Source organism: Lolium perenne, chromosome 3 (assembly GCF_019359855.2).
Source record: "Lolium perenne isolate Kyuss_39 chromosome 3, Kyuss_2.0, whole genome shotgun sequence".
Lineage (NCBI taxonomy): Eukaryota > Viridiplantae > Streptophyta > Magnoliopsida > Poales > Poaceae > Lolium > Lolium perenne.
In genome coordinates, this window is record NC_067246.2 from 79613873 (window position 1) to 79620023 (window position 6151).

At 44.4% G+C, this 6151-nt stretch overlaps 1 long non-coding RNA gene across 2 annotated transcripts; it reads left to right on the plus strand.

Annotated features, from left to right (window-relative positions):
* Positions 1 to 1162: 1162 nt before the first annotated feature.
* LOC127341812 (uncharacterized) lies at positions 1163 to 4528 on the plus strand. Of its 2 annotated transcripts, XR_007875922.2 has the most exons (5): positions 1163 to 1224; positions 2576 to 2672; positions 2778 to 2972; positions 3243 to 3376; positions 4353 to 4528. It is a non-coding gene; the product is annotated as an uncharacterized lncRNA (long non-coding RNA). The 2 variants fall into 2 exon arrangements; XR_007875921.2 differs by having other exon boundaries at positions 2778 to 3376.
* Positions 4529 to 6151: the final 1623 nt, after the last annotated feature.

Sequence of the window (6151 nt, forward strand, 5' to 3'; positions counted from 1 at the left end):
CGATGTCGGCGAGGCCCCTCGGCCGGCTGCCCCTGGCCCCGTACATGGAGATTGGGGAGAGAGAACGAGAGCTCACCCCCCGAAACCCTATCTTCTCTTTTCCCCCTCTTCTTCTTCCCTCGTCTGTCCTGTGGTATGGCGGCGCGCAGAGGAAAGGATCAAGAAGCAGGAGGGAGGAGAGGAGCAAGCGGTGGTGGGGTGAATGGATCTGGCGAAACACGGCGGAGGTGACCATGCGGCGACGGAGGCAGAGGCCTCCTTGTCCACCCCGTGTCTGACATAGAGCACGGTGGCGACGACAAGATCACAAGCGCGGCGGCGATTTTGATCCCGAGCACGTCGACACTGTGTACCTTGTAGTGGTCGTAGGCGTCGCCTGCAGGTACGCCTCCCTCTCCCTCCGCCATATCTGCCCTCTCTCCCTCCTCCATCTCTGCCCGTCTCTGCTCTCTCTCCCTCGCCCGTCTCATCTCCTCTCTCGCTCTCTTTACAGCCGGGGGCAACGATGTTGAGGTGGTGCTCTCGTCCTCCTCCGCTCCTCTACCTAACTCAGGATCTGGCAGAGCAGTAGCTAGCGGTGGTGAAGTCCAGTGGAGGATCTCCTCCTCCACCACTCCCTTTTTCATTGGGCAGGGGAGCGGAAGAGGGCAGATCCACAAGCCGCCAAAGACGGATTCCATGGTGCCACCATCTTCTTCCTCCTCGCATCAGAGACAGAGCGTACTGAGGATAACAGGTATCCTCTCCCTCCCTCTCTCTGGAATCCGCCTCTCTTTTTTCTCATGCCGCTTGCCTCACCGACAGGAGGAAAGTGGGTCGTTACTGCACGAGATGGCATGGCGGCGTGCCGGCCGGCCGGCCGCAGATCCTGCTCGAGTGATTTGTCTCACGGTTGATCTTGGGAATGTGGTGTACTCCATGTCCGCCCACATCGTCGTCAGTCCTTGCATCAAGGAGGAGAGCGTGTGCTTGATCTGGTACATCTCTCTCATCCACTCTCTCTATCTTTTGGGAGCATCAATCTTTGATAGTGGGAATTTGCTTCTAAGCCTGAATACTAGGCTATCATGGAAAGCTGTGTTGGGAGATGCTGCATCTGCCTCTCTGCACATGCCAATATACCTAAGCTCTGATTTTATTTGAATTTTTTTTATACAGATCCATGATTTATATTGGATGAAAAGTTTGTGGAAGTCACAGGATGGATCAGCTAGCTGCAAGAAGGTGCGTGTTTCTCCTGTATTTTGCTTTTGTTTCTATCTAATGGTGTTGTGAATCTGGCATGGCCATAACATACTATGTTGAATAACAGTCAGCCGATGTCCAGTTACCACTCATAGACATATGATATTATTAATTATTTACCTTGCTTGTGAAAATTTACACCACTGATGGCAAATGGAACCACTTCAGTAGATGTTGGCGGAATAGACAACCATTTTTGTGCATTGTTTTGGTAGTAAGCTTGCATAGAATAGTGTAGGTTCGATGTGGTTGTGAAATATTTTTTCCAATTTTGAATTTTGTTCCTTCCCGTTATCATATGGGATTACTGCCGGATGCTCTTTTCAGATGGGAGCGATTTTCTTCAGATGATATTATAGTTTAGTGAATTGTGGTATTTAAATTCCGGTCTCTCCTTGAGATATTGGGCTAATGGATTATTTTGTAGCATTATTAATTGTTTGAGCTGAGATAACAGTTTCATAAAGTTATAAAAATTATCTCTATTATGTAAGCTATATCGAGGTATTTTTATTATGTAAGCTTTCTCATCATTGGTTCTCTGCATAATGTATACATGGGACTATGGAAGCGTGATGAAGTACCAGAGTGACATGCGTATGTTTGACCTACCATTCCCCCCCCCCCCGCTGTGTTTGAGTACATGAACGCCATAGAAGTACAGAACATTGAAGTCCTACCTAGCAAACCATAGCAGAGCACTACTCATGTACAACACGCTTCTATCACATAAATGGTTCTCTCACATGCCAATTTTGAAGTACCAGAGAAACCTGGGTCTTGAGGTTGTTTTCCAAAAAATTATCTTGCCTGTGGAAATTTACGCCACTGATGGCAAATGGAAACCACTTGAGTAGATGTCTTCAGTATATGTTGGTGGAGTAATTCAGCTCAAACAATTAATAATGCTGTGCATAGAATAGTGCAGGTCAAGTGTGGGTGTGAAATATTTTTTCCAATGTTGAATTGTTTTCCTTCCAGTTATTATATGGGATTACTGGTTGCTGCTCTTTTCAGATGGTCTACTTGTGTTTTATTAGATGGGGCAGCGATTTTCTTCACAGGATATTGTAGTTTAGTGCATTGGTAGACTTTAGATTACGGTCTCTTCTTGACATATTGGGCTAATTGCTTATTTTGTATTACTAATCGTTCGAGCTGAGATAATAGTTTCATTAAGTAATAAAAATATCTTTATTATCTAAGCTACATGGAGGTATCTTGTGCAACTTCTTGCAAACTACATATTCTGTAGATAATGATTTAAATCTGAAGAAAGTACCTTATTTGGAACTTTATGTTGTCCTGATCAAACTTATTTTTTTAACAGGACCTCATTTTAATCCTAATAATAAGTCACATGAAGTACCGGTGGATGATGACATGACATGTGGGTGACCGGCGAAGCATACAAGCCAACAAAGATGGTTAGTTATATGACTACTCGATGTTTCTTCAGGTCTAGGCAACTACGGTTTAAGTTGTTGTCTTGATGTAATCCCTGTTTTTAATACATCCGTTATTTATTTCAGGCATTGCAGAAGTTTGATGAAGGACTTATAGGTTCCGTTGGCTTGAAGGATAATATATCATTTGACCATCTTGGTATAATAATTGTTGTATTGGTATTCGTTTCTCTTCTTGCATGAAGATTTCATTAAGCTGACCTCACTCCATACTGGGAAGGACAGTTCTTGTTCATGATGATTCTAATGATCTAGGAAAGGGTAAGGGTGGTTCCATCTCGCCTCCAATCCACCGTCGTCCCTACAGAAGGTGTTTTTTTTTCTTGATGTGCTATGTTTATTTATACCCTGATTTCTTTTTGGCCCCTCTAAATAAACTTACAGCAGTGGGCTTAGTTCTGCATGCAATTGATGGTGCGGGTGATTCTTCTTAGATCCTAAAAACATCTCTGTATAAAGTGGCTGCTAATCTTGTGCCCGGAATTGTGATTTCCAAAAAACATGTTGTTTTTACTGTGTTAATTTTTATAGTTGTTCAAGAATCAAGATGAGTTATTTGCTACATCAAAGATTGTGATGTCATTGGGCACCAACGGAGGCGGACTGCATCGAGGCGGGCTGTGTGCCGCTGCTCGATGCCTAGAAATCAATTCGGCTGCGTTCAGGTATTCCTCTACCTACCTTTCCTTTCCTATAACCACAAATCATGCAATCGCTGCCTACCATTGCTCCAATACTTGATGAATTGGCTCGGCGGGTGGCCCTCCAGCCTTCCTCCTCAAGCTCATGTCCCTCTCTGGTGGAATCAGAGTCTCGGGGATGGCACAACTTGCATACAGATACAGTCCAACACAGTCGTCCACCCCTTAGGGATCTACTCCACTGAAATAACTTTAGTAAATGAAGTGCTTCCACTGGCTGAGAACTTCTCTATGTTTGTAACTACAGAGTGAGCGAATCAAATGGATCAAAATATTATGTTTCCAGGCCTGGAAGTATAATCACAAGATATATGTATTTGAGTGCCCAATTGTGTGCATCAGGGAACATCAAGGAAAGTTGTTCCTTGCTTACCGAACTGCCATGTTTTCCCTTTGAGGTAGCCATATTTTCTTAGGAAATAAATTAGCAATCTGTAAGGATAATCATGTGAAAACATAAGCCATCTATATGGTTAGTTCATAATGTTATCTCAGTTTATGGTGAATAAATATTAAGTATGTATTTCAGTATTTGATGCCGTGGCTTTAAGCAATTTAATTTGGGTCAGGGAAAGGCTATCTGCTAGCAGCAATATTCCAGGCTTCTATGCCATAGTTGCAGTAGCTTAGTTGGTGTACATTTTCGAATGTAATAGACTAATGTTTCTCTTGAATTACTGGCATTTTCTTTTTGTTAGTCATATGATGAGATTTTCTTTTGCCTTGCTCCATTAATTCTTTGAATGAGAACCCTCGCATGGTGAAAACGCTGCCGGCTGTCGGAACGAACCTTAGTCTTTTGTGCCCATACTGCAAAGGTGTAGTCTACTACTCATATCTTGATGATTCTGCTCACTTCTTGGAAAATCTTCTGTGCTACGCTTTATAATTAGTGTCATTTGGGCTTCAGATGCTATGTTGATACTTCTGAATTCTGCAGGCAAAATGGCTTCCATTCAAGCTAGCTTTCCGAGGAAGCTTCTCAGAAGGTCCTTGGATGGGGGAGGTTAACTTCATCATTCTTTCCCTTCAGTAGTTTTCACGAGCAGGACAATTTTCGATAAAAGTGAACAGGCTGATTTCTTGACAAACAGATGAAGGCCAGGCTACTATTTATCCAATCATTTTTTGTTTCATAGATTTCTGTTCACTCTATTTTAGATTGCATTTATAAGAAATTCAGTTCTATTTAATGAGGATGTCAAATGTTCTTACCTTCAATGTAATGTAAGAAGTAGCTCAGCTACGTTACGTTAATTGTTTATTTGATAAACATATCTACCGATAGCCATTAATTTTATTTTCATATGTATCTATACTTTTATCCTATTTTCCTGTTTGCACAGTGATCTGTTGGGCTGTCGACTACCTCTTGCTTGCTCCAGACCTTTTATACGGGAATCTGATCCGAGGAATTATTTAATTAACAATGTTGTGCATTGGTTTAGTTGATACCCTAAGGTACTACTTGGCCAGAAAAGCTAATTTCCCATCTTATTGGATGATCTCCCATTTATATATATGAATCAGTTTTGGCAGTAAACTGTTTTGTAGGGTTTAAGTAGTTATTTACCTCATTATTTGCTTACTGCATTTTTTTTATTCTTAGGGTAGATAGATATATTCTTTACATAGAACCACCAATTTATATTCATATGGATCAAAGAAACAGTACTCGGGCCTGTAATAAAGTGGCGGACGCTATGGTGACGCATGGCGGTGAGATTAGGGCTCAGCCCCCCATCCTTTTGGCCGGGTTGTGTCCCTGGCTTCATGTTTGATTAGGTACCCTGAGGGACTGGCGGTGACCGCCCGGGAAGCGACAGACTGATATAAGACAAATGATATGTTATGTTCTTTTCCTCCTCTTTATCAACTGATAATTTTTGTAATGGATAGTTATTCACTTTTCATTCATTGCTTGCTTACTATTGATCTTTACAAATGTATACAAAATAAACATAGGTACAAGCTTCACGGGGTCGTGCGCCAAGGCGCACATCAAAATCTAGTTTATGTGAATTGTGGTGAATTTGGATGAATTTGTATGTGTGTACTGTATTATGCAAACTGAACTGCTGGAACGGTGCAAATTAAACTGCTGAAAAACAAAAAAAAATTTGGGCAGGTCTACGCCGAGGGCAATGCCGTCGGCATAGACTCCTGCTGCGACCATATGGTCAGGGCTATGCCGACGGTATTGCCGTCGGCGTAGACCCCCCACCTGGCAGCCGCACCCAGCGTGCCGCGTGTCCACTGCATGGGCCATGCAGACGCCGAGGGCCTGGCCGTCGGCGTAGACGCCGTACGTGGCAGCCTCGCGATGCGCCACGTCGCCCCACGGCGCCCAGATCGCGTGGCTATGCCGAGGGCAAGGCCGTCGGCGTCTGACGGAGCACCGTTAACGGCGACGGCGCGCCGTGGCCAAACGCCGAGGGCAGCTACGCCGAGGGGAGGTCGCGCCGTCGGTATAGGCGGCGTACGCCGACGGCTGGCCCTACGCCGACGGCACGGTGCCAGGTGCCGAGGGACCTGAACGCCGAGGCGCTATGCCGAGGGCTGCCGTCGGTGTAGCCTACGCCGAGGGCCAGGCGTGGCTACGCCGAGGGCAGCCGGCCGTCGGCGTCTACGTCGATTCCTGTAGTGAACGGTTGAAAAATTGACTTCGACAAGAGCAACAGTTTAGAATACAGAAGGAAGAAATATGTCATGCTGACAACCATATACTACCTTCGCTTA